Source organism: Anomaloglossus baeobatrachus, chromosome 3 (assembly GCF_048569485.1).
Source record: "Anomaloglossus baeobatrachus isolate aAnoBae1 chromosome 3, aAnoBae1.hap1, whole genome shotgun sequence".
NCBI lineage: Eukaryota > Metazoa > Chordata > Amphibia > Anura > Aromobatidae > Anomaloglossus > Anomaloglossus baeobatrachus.
In genome coordinates, this window is record NC_134355.1 from 72,952,135 (window position 1) to 72,971,290 (window position 19,156).

Sequence of the window (19,156 nt, forward strand, 5' to 3'; positions counted from 1 at the left end):
ATGGCAGCAAGCCGCAGCTCTCTGGAGGTCCGCAGCTTTATTATACACGGACCCTCGTCCTATTGTCCATCCCTGATGAGTGATGAGTGGACACTCACCGGATTCTGTTTTCTTTAGGACGTCTACCGCCGCCAGGAATGCGTCTTCGGTTCTGGATACTTCTCATGTGAGAATGGTTTTCAATAGTAATTTGTGTGATTTTCTGTGCACAGAATCATTCAGAATCCAGCAGGTCACAGTGATTTGGGTTAAAGGAATTTTCCTGTAATTTTAAGGAATTCTGGATATTATATGATTAATCCCATTATCTGCTTGTGTTTTCTCTCCAGCTTGTCCCAGAACAAAGGAGGAGGCAGAAGACCAACTGCTCATCTACTGTACCAGATTCCTCCCATTACCGATCTTCAAGATGGAGGTGACTGATCACACCGCATATTATGTCCTCATGTTTTGTCCATAGATGTAAAGGAAAATCTAAGCAGACAATTAACTGACTCTTCTTTTCTTAGCGCCTGATGCCGACCAACCGCGAAGCCCAGAAACAATAGCTTCCGTTTCCTCTTTATGAAAAAAGACCTGAGCCACCATCAGTGACGCCAGAAGAGCAGAAAGAAGAGGAGAAAATGGAACAAATGGAGTATCCGGAGGAGAAAGATCTGAAAGAAGATGAGAAAAACAAAAAGAAGAAAGAAAAGAAAGATTCAGAAGCTACACAAGGAACGGAGCAAAAATATATGACATCTTCTTTAAATGAAAAAAGACCTGAGCCGCCATCAATGACACCAGGACAGTGGAATCAAGTGGTTATATCTAATCCAATGAAGTATCGGGAGGTGAAAGACCTGGACGAAGATGAAGAAGACACTAAGAAGAAAAAGAAGAAAGTTTCAAGACCTAAGCAAGGAACAGTGCAAAAATATCTGACATGTCCTTTATATAAAAAAAGACCTGAGCCGCCATCAATGACTCCAGGGCAGTGGAATCAAGTGGTTATATCTGACCCAATGAAATATCGGGAGGTGAAAGACCTGGACGAAGATGAAGAAGACACTAAGAAGAAAAAAAAGAAATATTCAGGATGTAAACAAGGAACAGTGAAAAAATATCTGACATGTCCTTTATATATAAAAAGACCTGAGCCGCCATCAATGACACCAGGGCAGTGGAATCAAGTGGTTATATCTGACCCAATGAAGTATCGGGAGGTGAAAGACCTAGACGAAGATGAAGAAGACACTAAGAAGAAAAAGAACAAAGATTATTCAAGAGCTAAAAGAAGAATGGTGCAAAATACAACATGTGTTCAGAACCAGACGTCAAAGAGACAACGTGTTCACAACCAGCCGGCATAGAAGCAACCATCCTCCTCAAACGGATGAGACACTGATGGACAGTGTGCCTCCAAAATACAAGCTGTAGGAACATCAACAGCATCAAATTTAGTAAGTAAAATAATAATAATATAAATAATAATAATAATAATAAAAAACAGAAAATAGTAATTATTAGGTTTAAAAATAGGTTAAAAATGTAGTAAAAATATTTAAATAATAGGAGCAGTAACATAATACCTAATATCATGATAATAATAAGAGAAGTACATCTAACATTAATTATATAATAATGATAACCAGAGACATAAAAATAATCTCAGCAGGTTTGATCCAGGGTTCTCAGACTGATCGCCTTTTCCCGGGGTCAAGAAGGAATTTTTCCCCCTGAGACACGAATTGGATGGATGTGCCTGGGTTTTTTTTGCCTTCTTCTGGATCAACAGCTTTAGGAATAGGAATCTAAGTTATAATTTTAGTAAAATATCAATACAAATGTTAGTAATAATAGTAATAGTAAAATAGCAAGAATCCAAAGATATATAGAATAAAATATTACAGAGTAGAATAATAATAATAATAGAATAGTAATAATCAGTAAAATAGGAACAAATTAAAAATAGCATAAATAATAATAATAATAATAATAATAATAATACTACAGTATTTATATTAATGACTAGAATAATTAGTATATAATTAATAGGTATTAGGGGATTTGATCCAGGGTCCTCGGACTGATCGCCTTTTCCCGGGGTCGAGAAGGAATTTTTCCCCTGTGATATGAATTGGCTGAATATGTCCTGGGGTTTTTGCCTTCTTTTGGATCAACAGTTTTAAGAAAAGGGTTCTAATAAATACTAAATAACGAGATAATAGAAATATTGGTACTAATAATAATAATAATAATAATAGTAGAAAGAATACATTAAAAAGGATAGAAATAGTATTTAAAAATGTATAGTAATCACGTAGTAATACAAATTATAATATTAAATTATTATTAGGAATAATATAATAATAATAACCTAATACATTATTATTAGGCACCAGCAGGTTTGATCCAGGGTTCTCGGACTGATCGCCTTTTCCCGGGGTCGAGAAGGAATTTTTCCCCTGTGACATTAATTGGTGAATGTGTCCGGGGGTTTTTGCCTTCTTCTGGATCAACAGCTTCTTTAGGAATAGGAATCTAAGTTATAATTTTAGTAAAATAAAAATACAAATGTTAGTAATAATGGTAATAATAAAATAGCAATAATCCAAAGATATCTAGAATAAAATATTACATAGTATAATAATAATAATAATAATAATAATAATAATAATAATAATAGAAAAGTAATAAGATCAGTAAAATAGCAACAAACTAAAAATAGCATAAATAATGGTAATAATAATAATAATAATGATATTACAGTATTTATAGTAATGACTAGAATAAATAGTATATAATGAATAGGTGTTAGGGGATTTGATCCAGGGTCCTTGGACTGATCGCCTTTTCCCGGGGTCGAGAAGGAATTTTTCCCCTGTGACATTAATTGGCTGAATGTGTCCGGGGGTTTTCGCCTTCTTCTGGATCAACAGCTTTAATTCTAGTGATCTTATAGTACTCTTGTAATGATAATAATAATAAGTATAATAATTTTATAATAGTAATAAATAGGTTACTAGGATAATAATAAGAATATTATAAATACAATAAATAGGTTAGTGTATGGCCCCATCTGATGAGGTCGCCTTGTCGTTGGCAGATGGGCTTGCACACTTTGGTTAAAATGTGCACTAAGAACCTCACATTTATAAGTATAGTAAATATGGCAGTATTAGAAGGTAGAATATTATAAATATAACTTTGTGTTGTCTTCTTTATTTTCCTGCAATAAAAAAAAACAAAAAAAAAAACAAACAGAAAATCAAACACATTTGGAAACATTTGTCTTTCAGTGTAGCAATGAGACATATGATTTAGATGTCGCCCCCACATACCGCTATGTAGCCCTAACCTAAAATATATCACTGGTGGCTGATCAGCCAGTAATTAAGAATATGGGAATGATGAGTCCAGTTCCTCTCATCTGCATACAGCCTTATAGGCAGTGGGAAGCACAGTGCGCTTACAATGGCCAATCATGTCTGTTAAACAACTGCTGATCGGCCACATCCAGTCGATCGTCTGTTATTTAATAGTCTTTCTAGACCGGCCGATAACTGCACTTCCAGGCACACAGAATACAGTTGGTACAAATCGATTTGCATGACCCAGCATATCGGTGATGTCAGTAATCTGTGGCCACTGGATGCCCTGAGAACCGTCTCCTTCCTCTGCGGATTTCAGGGCTCTCAGATTATTGATGATTCTCAGATTGCTGACAAGCTCAATAGACCAGATCCTGTGAATCAATTCTCTATAACCATAGCACAGAACAATCATCAACACAATCATGTGTCACCCCAATGGACAATATTTTGCTCCTTAAGTCGGTTGACTGGCGGCCTATTTATTTAACATAGCTAGGGCATCACATCAGAAAAAATCAGAAAAGCATTATGGACGAATATATGTTGAATATAACTATGTATGACTCTCCATGTAAAGTTTAATCAAAGGCATTGTACAAATGGCGATATAATGTAATATTGCATACTGATACTTTGGCGATCAATATCCCTTAGTCCATAATGCTTTTCTGATTTTTTCTGATGTGATGCACTAGCTATGTTAAATAAAATATGTTATAAATTCCCTTTCAAACCACTTTGCGTTTTTTGGTCTTCCACTCATTACCTGTAGTAATGGCACCTATTTGAACTTATTATCAGTTTAAAACACACCTGCCCACAATGTCAAACAGTCGCATTCCAAACTCCACTATGGTGAAGACCAAAGAGCTGTCGAAGGACACCAGAAACAAAATTGAAGCCTCCCACCAGGCTGGGAAGACTGAATCTGCAATAGGCAATCAGTTTAGTGTGATGAAATCAACTGTGGGAGCAATAATAATAAAATGGAAGACATACAAGATAACTGATAATCTTCCTCAATCTGGGCTCCACACAAGATCTCACCCCGCGGGGTCAAAATGATCAGAAGAACAGTGAGTAAAAATCTCAGAACCACACGAGGGCGCCTAGTGAATGACCTGCATAGAGCTGGGACAACTATAACAAAGGCTACCATCAGTAACACTTTACGCCGTCAGGGCTCAGATCCTGCAGTGCCAGACGTGTTCCCCTGCTTAAGCCAGTACATAAAAACAAAAAAGTGAGCTGGAGTATAAGATGGTATACATGCAGCTTGTAAACTCATGTTCACACTGGCCATAAAACAAACAGAAACCAAGGGGAAAAATTGTGGACGTATACCCTGTTGTACCTGCAGAACAGCTTAGTGCATATAAACATAGGGTACTTAGTAAACACTGTTTTTGATCTAGAAAAGCAAGAAAAGCCATCCCAATTTCTTAAGCCAGTACATGTCCGGGCCCGTTTGAAGTTTGCTAGAGAGCATTTGGATTATCCAGAAGAGTATTGGAAGAATGTCATATCATCTGATGAAACCAAAGTAGAACTGTCTGGCACAAACACAACTCGTCATGTTTGGAGGAGACAGAATGCAGAGTTGCATCCAAAGAACACCATACCTACTGTGAAGCATGGGGGTGGCAACATCATGCATTGGGGTTGTTTATCTGCAAAGGGACCAGGATGACTGAACCGTGTACACGAAAGAATGAATGGGGCCATGTATCGTGAGGTTTTGAGTGTAAATCTCCTTCCATCAGCAAGGGCATTCAAGCTGAAACATGGCTGGGTCTTTTAGCATGATAATGATCCCAAGCACACTGCCATGGCAACGAAGGAGTGGCTTTGTAAGAAGCATATGTAGGTCCTGGAGTGGCCTAGCCAGCCTCCAGATCTCAATCCCACTGTAAACCTTTGAACGGAGTTGAAAGTCCGTGTTGCCCAGCGACAGGCCCAAAACATCACTGCTCTAGACGAGATCTGCATGGAGGAATGGGCCAACATACCACCAACAGTGTGTGCCAACCTTGTGAAGACTTACAGAAAACGTTTGACCTCTCTCATTGCCAACAAAGGATATATAACAAAATATTGAGATGAACTTTTGTTATTGACCAAATACTTATTTTCCACCATAATTTGCAAATAAAATCTTGTCAAATCAGACAAGGTAATTTTCAGGATTTGTTTTTTCATTTTGTCTCTCATAGTTGTGATCTACCTATGATGTCAATTACAGGCAAATCTCACCTTTATAAGTGGGAGAACTTGCACAATTGATGGCTGACTAAATTCTTTTTTCCCCCATTGTAAGTGGCAGCTGCCTTACGCCAGAGTCACACTTGCGTGTCTTGCATCGCATCACCCCGGCACGGCTGCACACTCTCCTGACAGGTCGGCTGCATGTATTTCTATGTAGCTGAGATGCTCCTGTCCAGAGCACGGCAGACCATGCTGGGTGATGTGATTCGAGACACGTTCGAGTCACTCGCAAGTGTGACTCTTCACTAGCTGGTGAGATGCATGTGGCTTATAATCATCCTGCGCTTTCTATATTGCAGATTATCTCACCATACACTGACTGATGAGCTGCTGCTTACATACAAGTAGAGCTGCAGTCTTAATTTGATGACATAGATTTCCATTAAGGCCACATGGGGGACTACGGCAATCCTCGCATGACACTCGGCTCACGCTGGCAGCATAGCGGGAGGTGTGTGTCATGCGAGTGTCACTGCGACTGAGGTTCGATCATGCGATCGGACCACAGCAGCGGGGGGTGGGCCGGCATTGAGGAGGGGAGGGCCGGTGCTGCGGAGGGGAAAGGGAGAAATATATCTCCCTCTCTCCTCCATTAACAGCTATTGCCATTCTCGCTCTGCACTCGCAGTACACTGGTGTACTGCGAGTGCAGTGCGATTTTTCTCTCACCCCATAGACTTGAATGGGTGCAAGAGAAACAAGGATCGCATTGCACCCGCAGCATGCTGCGATTGATTTCTCGGTTTGATTAGGGCTGAGAAAATAATCTCTCATGGGTAATGACACACAGGCTAATATTGGTCCGAGAGGAATGCTATGTTTTATTGCACTCCACTCGCTCCGATTTTCATGCCGTGTGTCTTAGGCCTTAAAAATGTAGTTTTCATTATTCATAAAAGTGGATGAAGAAGGTTCTTGCATGCTAACTACCCTATCCTGAAATGGCGCTCAAGTGTTGTGCCACCCAGACTTATAATAACAGAATTATTTAATATAAAAAAGTAAATAAAATATTAAAAAATTTATAGAGAAATAGAATACATTTTAAAACCTTTCTTTAACGTCTTATACTTGGGAAAAAAATCCACCTGCTTTGGGGACATTTTTGGAGTAAGTTACACATCTTTAGTGATGTAACCTATTCTGAATTTGATGGGTGGACATGACCACTCCTGTTCCCGCCCATGCGCTGCGCATCCTATGGTTGTATTGGTGTAGCTGGCCGCTACAGTGGTGTAAATGCAAAATGTCAAAATGTTTTTTCACATTGCATTGCAACTTATTAAAGGGGTGGTTCACCGTTTATTTTCTAGATCGATATTATATTGAGAAACAATGTTTCGCTCAAATACCTTATGTTGGCAATATGTGGTGGCGCTATTGCAGTACGCTGTTCCCCACTCCGTGACCCCCGGGCTCCGTGACCTCGGGGATCCGGTGACATCACGTCAAGTTCCTGCTCACGTTTCATCATTGCGGCCAGCCCAGTCTTCCTGACTCACCGAGCTGTGGGCAGTGTTTCAGCACTTGGCACAGCCCTTTGTGTACTGCTTGCAGCGCTCTGCTGTGAGGGAAGAGGGAGCAGATGGGCTGTGACGAGCGGTGAAACATCGCCCACAGCCCATCACTCACGGACACTGCGGCCGGCTGTGGTGTAACAGGAACTTGACGTGACGTCACCGAATCCCTGTGGTCTGCAATAGCGCCTCTCACAGGCACTATTGCCAACATAAGGTATTTGAGAGAAACATCGTTTCTCAATATAATATCTAGAAAATAAAAATATGGGTGAACCACCCCTTTAAAGAGGACCAACTACCAGGATTTTGCTATATGAGGTAAGGACAGTGCCATACAGGCAGTAAGATGCTGCATCAGCTTGGTTGATGAAATATCGTGTGCATTGTAGCCGGGCCTTTGTGGGTCGGGTCCTCGGCGTTTATTTCTCCTCCTCCAGTGTACTCCTGGCTTGCCTCCTTTTCTTTATTTTAATAACGTGCCTCACCGCCATTGCTGTTGTTGGTGGCACGTGCTCATTGCCACAGTAATTGTGTCGTCAATAAAACAGTGCCATAGTCTGCGGTGAGGACCATGAGTGGCAGGGGTGAATGCACAGATGTAAAACAAAAATTGTGCACACGCCGATGCTTCTCATAGTCTTCATCACAGTTTTTTCAATAAAATGGCGCCATAGATTGCGGTACGCGCATGCGCAGACTCCGGCACCATTTTAATTAAGACAGAATTACTGTGGCAATGAGCACGTGCCACCAACAATAGTGATATTCAAATAAATAAATGGAGGCAAGCCAAGAGGATGCCAGAGGAGGCCTAAACCCACCCCGACCCACAAAGGCCCGCCCCCATTGCACACAATCAAAGTGCAGGACATTTCTGCAACTTTGATTAAAGATATTTCATCAACCAAGCATCGGATCTTTCTACCACAGGTATGCCTGGATTCAGCATCTTACTGCCTGTATGGCACTGCCTTATCCTCATATAGCAAAATCCTGGTGGTTGGTTCTCTTTAAGGTGTTTACATAAGATTTCTGTAAAAAAAAACCTTACTAAATCGCCCCCTTAGTCCCTATTTCATGAAAACTGCCATTTTGTATTCTAACCTGATGAATAGTGCTTTGGACGCCTCCTAATTAATTGGCATATCTTTTAGCATGCATCAACCCAATTGATTCCACTTTTTTTGCTTTAATCCTGATGAATCTTTTGGCCACACTCGACCTCACCCTTCGGGTGGTCAGAACTGAGGAAAAACATCAAAAGTCTGAACATTTTTGTGCAACTTTTCAGTTAAGCAAAAATATTGCAATATTGCAAGGAGTTTTCTATGATAAAGCTGGAGAACACGAATGAATCAGGGGGCTTAGTGTGCATTATTGACCTATATGGTGCAAATCCATGGAGAAAATAAAGTTTTCAACAATTAATTTCTGTTACAGAAACATAGTGTTATATGTAGGTATTGGAAATGTTTTTGTTAGATAACAGGCTGCCCAATGTCACCCATTGAATTTCTGGGCCTCTTCCTCCCTATATTGACCATATGGATCACTGCAGCTCAGAGGATGAAATAGGATTGTGTGGCAGGAGGTGATCTGAGGATGGGGCTTCTGGCGCTGCCCAGTCTGAGTCTTCTCTTCCAGTCCCGTTTGTATAGTCATAGTCAGGGTCGGACTGGGGTGCCTGGGGCCCACAGTGGGAATTGACTCCAGTGGCCCACCCTACAGCGATATGCAAATACCTGTTAGGCTAGGTTCACATTTCCGTTGTTTTGCATCAGTCACATGCGTTGCTTGACGCATGTGACCGATGCGTTGTACAACAGATGACAAAGAACAGAAATCATTGTCGGACTCCGTTGTGTGCGGGGGGCGGAGCGCGAGGGGGCGGAGCACAAGGGGGCGGAGCCGAGCAGGGCCATGGAGCTGAGGACGTCAGTGCCGCGGGGACTGCAGGGCTGGGGACAAGTGAGTGTGTGTGTGTGTGTGTGTGTACACATGCCGAGTGCGGGAGGGGGCGGAGCAGAGTGGGGAAGTGTCGGCCTCCCTACACACGTATCCAGTGTAAATATTGGGTAACTAAAAGCAAAGCACTTTGCTTGATTACCCGATATTTATCTTGGTTACCAGCATACACCGCTTAGCCCTGGCTCCCTGCACACGTAACCACTGTAAATATCGGGTAACTAACCAAAGCGCATTGCTTGGTTACCCGATGTGTATCCTGGTTACGTGTGCAGGGAGCCAGAGAGAGCATGCGCAGCAAAATCCTACGAATTGCGCTGCTCAAAAAACGTTACAGGCTGCGTTGCTCCCGCCCGGCGGTCAGTTAAAAAACGACTGCAAATAAGAAAGCCGCGGAGACACCATCACGTGTTTCTCAACGCTGCCAGGAAACTAGCCAGGTCTTTCACCGGGAAGGAACAACCACGGGAAGGGCAGTCTCCAGTCAAGGAGACCACCTATACCAAACATGGTATCCATCCACAGACAGCCGTTTCGGGGTATTTGCCCCTCATCAGTGTGGAGTAGGAATCTGGCTAGTGGGGGCAATGCCTAGTAAAAGACTACTTAAGCAAGCATTGTTGACCTTAGGGAGATCAACATATCCACTGCGGAGACACCATCACGTGTTTCTCAACGCAGTGATTCTAGAGCAACGCCCCCTGGGAAGTATGCAAATAAGAAAGCGTTTCCTGGCAGCGTTGAGAAACACGTGATGGTGTCTCCGCGGCTTTCTTATTTGCATACTTCCCAGGGGGCGTTGCTCTAGAATCACTGCGTTGAGAAACACGTGATGGTGTCTCCGCAGTGGATATGTTGATCTCCCTAAGGTCAACAATGCTTGCTTAAGTTAAAAAACGACTGACCGCGACGCAGCGGATTCAACGCAGCATTATCAGTCGCAATCCGTCACTAATAGAAGTCTATGGGGAAAAACTGGATTCCTGCAAAATATTTTACAGGATACCGTAATTCCTCAAGGCGACGGATTGTGACTGATGCAAAACAACGGAAGTGTGAACCTAGCCTTAGCCATCATCCCCATTACAGCCGGCTCCTGCACATCTCCTGTGCACACACCATAAATGATGTACAATTACAGTAGTTTGCAGCAAGGGGGATCTTTGGTGAAAACAAATTATCACCAATGCACAGTTTTGGTAGGTGATAACTTATTGAATGAATGGATCAGGGGACGAGTCGGACATCAGCTCCACTTTAATGAGGATAAAAGTTGCACGATCGGTGCAGGTCCCAGCAATTGGTTATCCTTACTTATCCTTAGGCCACGTTCACACGTTCAGTATGTGGTCAGAATGTTACATCAGTATTTCTATGGCCGGCTTCTCACTTGCGATTTTCTCGCAGTAGTGCAATGCGAGTAATTCTTGCATTGCACTCGGACACATGTTATTCAATGATTCGGAGATTTTTTTCTCACTCCAAATCGGACTGAGAAAAAAAAAAAAAAAAATCGCAGCATGCTGTGATTTGGAGAGCTTCTCGCGCGAGTCTCTTCAATGATTCTCTATGGGAGCGGGTAAAAAAAAAAAAAAAAAAACGGATGTCACACGGACGGCACCATCCTAGTGACATTCGATTTTCTAAATACATTTATCGCATGTTTCACAAAACACTGGAAATGAGTGAGGTCTCACAATGTTGGTCAATCTCTACCTCTGTCAGTCGGTCTCTCCCTCTCGTTCTCTAGCTCTAGTCTCTCTCTGTCGGTCAGGCTCTCTCTCTGTCGGTCTCTCTCTCTCTGTCCATGTCAGTCTATTCCTTTCCCTCCTCTCTCATAAGCACCGATCCCCGATCACCAGCGCGGCGCTGCACGGCGTTCACACTGCTCCGGCGGCTTTTCCTCTTTTGAAAAAGCCGCTCATTATTCAATCTCGTATTCCCTGCTTTACCCTCCCACCGGCACCTATGATTGGTTGCAGTCAGACACGCCCCCGCGATGAGTGACAGCTGTCTCACTGCAACCAATCACAGCTGCCGATGGGCGGGTCTATATCATGCAGTAAAATAAATAAATAAATAATGAAAAAAAAACGGCGTGCGGTTCCCCCTAATTTTAATACCAGCCAGGGTAAAGCCACACGGCTGAAGTCTGGTATTCTCAGAATGGGAAGCCCCACTTTATGGGGAGCCCCCCCAGCCTAACAATATCAGCCAGCAGTCGTCCAGAATTGCCGCATCCATTAGATGCGACAGTCTCGGGACTGTACCCGGCCATCCCGAATTGCCCTGGTGCGTTGGCAATCGGGGTAATAAGGAGTTAATGGCAGCAACCCATAGCTGCCACTAAGTCCTAGATTAATCATTGCAGGCGTCTATGAGACACCCCCAATGATTAACCTGTAATTTAAAGTTAATAAACACACAGTGAAAAAATCCTTTATTTGCAATAATAAACACTAACAAATACCCTCGTTCACCACTTTATTAAGCCCCAAAAACCCCTCCAGGTCCGGCGTAATCCACGGAGGTCCCGCGTCGCTTCCAGCTCTGCTACATGAAGGTGACAGGAGCTGCAGAAGAACACCGCTGCTCCTGTCAGCTCCACGCAGCAACTGAGGTGAGTAGCGCGATCAGCGATGACGTCACTCAGGTAACTCGCGGCCACCGCTGGATCCTCCAACAGTGACAGCAAGTCTCCCAAGTGACAGCGATGAAGTCACAGGTGAGTTGCGGTCTCGGGTGGAGGAGTCCAGCTGGCCGCGGGTAGCCTGTGTGACAGCAGCGCTAATCGCGCTGCTCACTTCAGTCACTCAGGGGATTAGCGGTCACTGGTGAGTCCTTCACGGGTGACCGCTAATCAGGACACGACACACAGACAGAGCCGCAGGATGACAATGAAGTCGGTTGAAGTTCATCCGACTTCATTCTGATCGTGCGGCTCTGTCTGTGTCTGCTGTCAGCGACTATTCAGCTCTGCTACATGGCTCTGTCTGTGTCTGCTGAATGGCAGATGACATAGTAAAAAGGAATCCCATATGCATGAAACACGCATTGTACACGCTCTGCTAGTCATTAAATAATTTTAAAAAAGCATCGCACTTGCATTGCACACTGACCTAACGTGAACTAAAATCGGACGAGTTTTTTTCAGGCAAGTCGGACTGATTTTACACATTTACACGATTTTACGCATAAATGTGTTTCCAGCCTAAGCCAAAACTAGGAGTGGGATAAAACTGCAGAGGTGTTTCTATTATACTTTTCCTCTGATTTTACCACTCCTGGTTTTGGCTATAAATACTGATGTAACACCTTACCAAATATTCATCATGGGCACATTGCCTTAGAATAAGCGATTAATTAGCATGTCTGTGCGGTGTAATAGTCACAGGACAGAGAGGGGTTAAACGTTTACATATTTAATCTCTACTGAAAATAATCTTCCCTTTATTGATAGAAAGAAAAAGTGACCTCCAGACACAACACAATCCACTATACCAAGACCAATAATACCACATACAAGGGAGAAATACCGCCACACCGTGATCAGAGCACATAATAACCAAATATTACCACATACAAGAGAAAATACCTCAACACTATGACCACACCACATAAATGACCAAATAATACCACATACAACAGAGAAATACCGCCACACCGTGACCAGACCACATACTACCACCACAGTGCCCGAATAAACAACAATAATGATCATGAATAAAACCCACAATACTAATAGCACAATAACACTAATATTACCTACAGTGCCATCATACACAGGAGCTCTGTATATAGTGTCAGTGTACAGGTAATACAGTGATCACCGGTGACTTTATAGACAGAAGATCTGTATATACTGCACAGGTAATACAGTGATCTACAGTGACATTAATTAGTGACATTATACACAGGAGCTCTGTATATAGTGTATAATGTGTGTACATGTAATACACTGACTTACCAGAGACCTCTGTAGTTGAAGTTATTCATCTTTGCTTTTCCTCTTCATGCGGCACTGACCGCCATCACTTCTTCCTGCCATGACTCGACTCTACAGAAAATAACACACAGTCACCAATAGCCGATCACTCCCAGAGCACATTCCTCACTTTTTCCCCAATTTCTACACCACGTCAGACTTTTGTTCCCCTGATGGAACACAGAATCTGCAAAATTAAATTATATTACAGCAGTAATAATGTCCTCTAATTTGCCCCTACAGTAATTATGTCCACCATTTGCACCATAAACCAATAATGTTTGTTCCTCACTCTGGCCCCATATAGTAATAATATCTCCTATCCTGGCCCTGTTTACTTAATAATACCACCCATCCTGGTTGTTAATTGCTTCCTGCACAAAATATCCTCCCACACACTGCTCTTTTCCAAAATAGGGCCACAAAGTGCCCCTTTCCATAATGTCCCCCCAAAACGTGCCCTTTCTATATCTTCCCCTTACTACATCTCTGCATAAAGTCTCCCCCCCAGCTCCTCATTATACTATGCTGCCTTTCACAATCTTCTTTCTAATTGCCTCATTATGTTCCTTATTGCTCTATAATGTCCACCAATGCCCTACAATGTTCCTATTTGCCCCATAATGTCCCAATTTGCTTCATAATGTCCCACATTGCCCTATCTGTCTCACATTGCTAATAATGTCTCCCATAATGTCCCCCATTGCCCCATAATGTCCCCCATCGCCCCATAATGTCCCCCATTGACCCATAATGTCCCATATTGCCTTATCATGTCCCACATTACCCCATAATTTCCTCCATTGCCCCATAATGTCCCCCATTGCCCCATAAAGTCCCCCATTGCCCCATAATGTATTCCATTGCCCCATCATGTCCCACATTGCCCCATAATGCCCCACATTGCCCCATAATGCTCCACATTGCCCTATGATGTCCCACATTTCCCTATTATGTCCCGCATAATGTTCCTCACTGCCCCATAATGTCCTCCATTGCCCCATAATGTCCTCAATTGCCCCATAATGTCCTCCATTGCCCCATAATGTCATCTATTGCCCTATCATGTCCCACATTGCCCTATCATGTCCCACATTGCCCTATCATGTCCCACATATTGGACATTATTGGAGATGGAGACAACTTTGGAAGATCATTTCAAATAAAATGAGAAATTCATATGGAAAACAAGACAAATTTTTCATGTGGTACAAAAAAAGCAAAAATAAAAAAATTATATATACAGTAGATTAACCGGTATATATCTATGAATTGCAATTATCATCCTATGATGCCAAGGCATGTAATGCTGCATTTCCCTGCAGAACGCAAAGCAGAAATAGTTTTCTGTCTGATCACTGTGGGCTCCAGAAGTTGGGCTAGTAAGCCTGGGTTTAGACAAGTGTCTGCAAATATATCCGTCTTTTTATCCAGAAAAAAACACAATTTTTCAGCCACAGGCTGTTTTTTACATCCTTATGATATATATATATTTTGCGTGAACATTTTAATAAATATTACAGGTAAAATACAGTTTCCTGTGTTAATGATTGTAATGGATCCATGAAAACTGCAATACATTTGAATGGTAACCTATGTGAGTTCTGATTTGTACACGCATTAAACTATAATGATCCAGTATAAGCAAAATGGATCAAAGTCTTGACTGCTGCAACTTTTTACTTGTAGACCATTGGTCCGCATGCAAAAAAAAATAATTTGAACGATCAAACTGACTTGCAATGGCCGTCCAAGTATTACCTGTTTTGCATAAACGAGTTTAAGAAGGATCCCTCACAAACAGCTTATTCCAGGAATCATCCTGAAGGCAATATTTTTCTAATTCTAGGTTGTTTAAAGGGAACCTGTCACCTAGAATATGCGTTCTGAGCTATCAGCAGACGCATGTGTGCCCTAATTACACCTCCCTACCCATCCCTGTGTTATAAAATTGTATAATATGAAAGTAATAAAAAACGTTTTATTACCTTCATATTTCGTATGTAAATAGCAGGGAATATGGTCACAGGGGCGGCGCCTTGCCCTATGGACATCTGCATACTTTCCGTGGTATCATGCTCCTGTGGGCGTGATACCATGGAGTCACATGAGCGATGTCCCCGTCGCTCATTCTATCCTGCGTGCATTGTAGCAGGCTTCGTTTCTGGGTGTTCACGGGCCGGCTTCAAACACGCACTGCGCCCCTGTGTCCATATTCCCTGCTATTTACATACGAAATATGAAGGTAATAAAACGTTTATTATTACTTTCATATTATACAATTTTATAACACAAGGATGGGTAGGGAGGTGTAATTAGGGCACACATGCGTATGCTGATAGCTCAGAACGCATATTCTAGGTGACAGGTTCCCTTTAAAGGTTTTATCCAATGAACATTTGTAGTCCTGATACATGTAGAGAGGCCTGGTACCCAGGGCCGCCACTAGGAATTTCAGGGCCCCATACTGGCAACATTTTGGGGCCATCTTGAGACTCTGCTCAGGCTCCACCCCAGCTCTGCCTCCACCCCGCAAACCTTCCAGTACAGCCGCGGAGGAAAGGGTGGGTGCTGCGGAGGAGAGGGAGGGAGTAATCTCCCCATCTCCTCCACTGTCTGCTGATGCGATTCTCGCATTGCACTCGCATTACTCTGCTGTAATGCGAGTGCTGGGCAATGTCTCTTGCACCCATAGACTTGTATGGGTGCGAGTGAAAACGATTGCACCCATTGCTGCAATTGTTTCCTTGGTTCGATTAGAGCTTAGAAAAAAAATCGCTCATGGGAGCGGTCCTATAGAGTAAAATTGGTCCGAGTGGAATGCGATTTTTTTTTATCGCATTCCACTCGCTCCGTTTTACTCGCGCTGTATACTCAGCCTTACACAAACACACAGTCAAAAGTATTAGCACCCTTGAAGTTGTTCCAGAAAATATTTCCCTCTGAAAATTAATAATATACCCCTACATCGCCCCTCTCAATAATCCACCCTCTGCACTGCCCCCTGTATAATATACCCCTACACAATGCCCCTGTGTATAATATCTCTCCCACACACACTGCTCCTCTGTATAATATCCCTCACATATGCTGCCCCTCTGTATACCATCCCCCACATAAGCTACTCCGCTTTATATATATCCTTCCACACACACTGCCCTGCAGCCCGATATAATAATATACACAGCTCAGGCCCCCCAGCCCCATATAATAATATACACAGCTCAGGCCCCCCAGCCCCATATGATATACACAGCTCAGGCGCCCCAGCCCCATATAATAATATAGACAACTCAGGCCCCCTAGCCCCATATAATAATATACACAACTCAATCCCCACAGCCCCATATAATAATATACACAGCTCAGGTCCCCCAGCCCCATATCATATACACAGCTCAGGCGCCCCAGCCCCATATAATAATATATACAGCTCAGGATTCCCTAGCCCCATATAATAATATACACAGCTCAGGCCCCCCAGCCCCATATAATAATATACACAGCTCAGGTCCCCCAGCCCCATATCATATACACAGCTCAGGCGCCCCAGCCCCATATAATAATATAGACAACTCAGGACCCCAGCCCCATATAATAATATACACAACTCAATCCCCACAGACCCATATAATAATATACACAACTCAATCCCCACAGCCCCATATAATAATATATACAGCTCAGGATTCCCTAGCCCCATATAATAATATACACAGCTCAGGCCCCCCAGCCCCATATAATAATATACACAACTCAATCCCCACAGCCCCATATAATAATATACACAGCTCAGGTCCCCCAGCCCCATATCATATACACAGCTCAGGCGCCCCAGCCCCATATAATAATATATAGAGCTCAGGATTCCCTAGCCCCATATAATAATATACACAGCTCAGGCACCACAGCCCCATATAATAATATACACAGCTCAGGTCCCCCAGCCACATATCATATACACAGCTCAGGCGCCCCAGCCCCATATAATAATATAGACAACTCAGGTCCCCAGCCCCATATAATAATATACACAACTCAATCCCCACAGCCCCATATAATAATATACACAGCTCAGGCACCACAGCCCCATATAATAATATACACAGCTCAGGACCCCCAGCCCCATATAATAATATAAACAGCTCAGGTCCCCCAGCCCCATATCATATACACAGCTCAGGCGCCCCAGCCCCATATAATAATATATAGAGCTCAGGATTCCCTAGCTCCATATAATAATATACACAGCTCAGGCACCACAGCCCCATATAATAATATACACAGCTCAGGTCCCCCAGCCACATATCATATACACAGCTCAGGCGCCCCAGCCCCATATAATAATATAGACAACTCAGGTCCCCTAGCCCCATATAATAATATACACAACTCAATCCCCACAGCCCCATATAATAATATACACAGCTCAGGCACCACAGCCCCATATAATAATATACACAGCTCAGGACCCCCAGCCCCATATAATAATATAAACAGCTCAGGACCCCCAGCCCCATATAATAATATAAACAGCTCAGGATTCCCTAGCCCCATATAATAATATAAACAGCTCAGACCCCCCAGCCCCATATAATAATATAAACAGCTCAGGATTCCCTAGCCCCATATAATAATATAAACAGCTCAGGACCCCCAGCCCCATATAATAATATACACAACTCAATCCCCACAGCCCCATATAATAATATACACAGCTCAGGTCCCCCAGCCCCATATCATATACACAGCTCAGGCGCCCCAGCCCCATATAATAATATAGACAACTCAGGTCCCCAGCCCCATATAATAATATACACAACTCAATCCCCACAGCCCCATATAATAATATACACAGCTCAGGCACCACAGCCCCATATAATAATATACACAGCTCAGGACCCCCAGCCCCATATAATAATATAAACAGCTCAGGTCCCCCAGCCCCATATCATATACACAGCTCAGGCGCCCCAGCCCCATATAATAATATATAGAGCTCAGGATTCCCTAGCTCCATATAATAATATACACAGCTCAGGCACCACAGCCCCATATAATAATATACACAGCTCAGGTCCCCCAGCCACATATCATATACACAGCTCAGGCGCCCCAGCCCCATATAATAATATAGACAACTCAGGTCCCCTAGCCCCATATAATAATATACACAACTCAATCCCCACAGCCCCATATAATAATATACACAGCTCAGGCACCACAGCCCCATATAATAATATACACAGCTCAGGACCCCCAGCCCCATATAATAATATAAACAGCTCAGGACCCCCAGCCCCATATAATAATATAAACAGCTCAGGATTCCCTATCCCCATATAATAATATAAACAGCTCAGGACCCCCAGCCCCATATATTATATACAGCTCAGGACCCCCAGCCCCATATAATAATATAAACAGCTCAGGATTCCCTAGCCCCATATAATAATATAAACAGCTCAGACCCCCCAGCCCCATATAATAATATAAACAGCTCAGGATTCCCTATCCCCATATAATAATATAAACAGCTCAGGACCCCCAGCCCCATATAATATTATATACAGCTCAGGACCCCCAGCCCCATATAATAATATACACAGCTCAGACCCCTCCCCCCCCCCCCCCCCCCAAGTCTTTACAACATACACAGCTACAGGCCCTCTATTTGCCCTCCATCCAGCCCACCCCAGTGCACAGTATGACAGACCCAGGCCCATGTCACCACACATCCATCTTACCAGCCTCTGACTGGCCTGGAGCTCCGCGTGAAGGAGAGAAGCCATGACTCACAGCACAGGAGGGGGAGGCGGAGCCTGTACTCAGCTCCGCAGGTCCTGTCTGGAGCGAGAAGATGCCGGGAATTACACAGATGATCTGCTGTGCCAGGACCTGACCACGTGTGCTGCGTAACCACTGAAGCTGCTGACAGGAAGATTTAAAGGTACAGTGCAGTGCCGCCCACGGGCCTGGTGAAGAGAGAGGGAGAGAGCTTAATAAAGCTAAGTAATTACCCCGGGCGCCCCCCTCCCCCCTCACTGGGCCCTGTACCCCAGTTA

General features: G+C 43.3%; 3 long non-coding RNA genes across 4 annotated transcripts in view; all 3 read right to left on the reverse strand.

The window, feature by feature from the left end:
• LOC142294976 (uncharacterized) overlaps window positions 1-1,293 on the reverse strand; it is a 49,818-nt gene extending 48,525 nt beyond the window's left edge. For both annotated transcript variants that reach the window (XR_012751330.1, XR_012751331.1), the window contains exons 1-4: window positions 1,135-1,293; window positions 949-1,050; window positions 763-864; window positions 99-656 (exon numbers count right to left, since the gene is read on the reverse strand). This is a non-coding gene — a long non-coding RNA (uncharacterized LOC142294976). The remainder of the gene's footprint in view (window positions 1-98; window positions 657-762; window positions 865-948; window positions 1,051-1,134) is intronic.
• Window positions 1,294-3,048: 1,755 nt separating this feature from the next.
• LOC142294977 (uncharacterized) lies at window positions 3,049-18,983 on the reverse strand. The gene is made up of 3 exons (XR_012751332.1): window positions 18,839-18,983; window positions 13,074-13,163; window positions 3,049-3,211 (listed from the first exon to the last, which is right to left on the reverse strand). It is a non-coding gene; the product is annotated as an uncharacterized LOC142294977 (long non-coding RNA).
• The window catches only part of LOC142294978 (uncharacterized), a 65,575-nt gene continuing 65,400 nt past the window's right edge, over window positions 18,982-19,156 (reverse strand). Inside the window, exon 3 of the long non-coding RNA XR_012751334.1 lies at window positions 18,982-19,066. This is a non-coding gene — a long non-coding RNA (uncharacterized LOC142294978). The remainder of the gene's footprint in view (window positions 19,067-19,156) is intronic.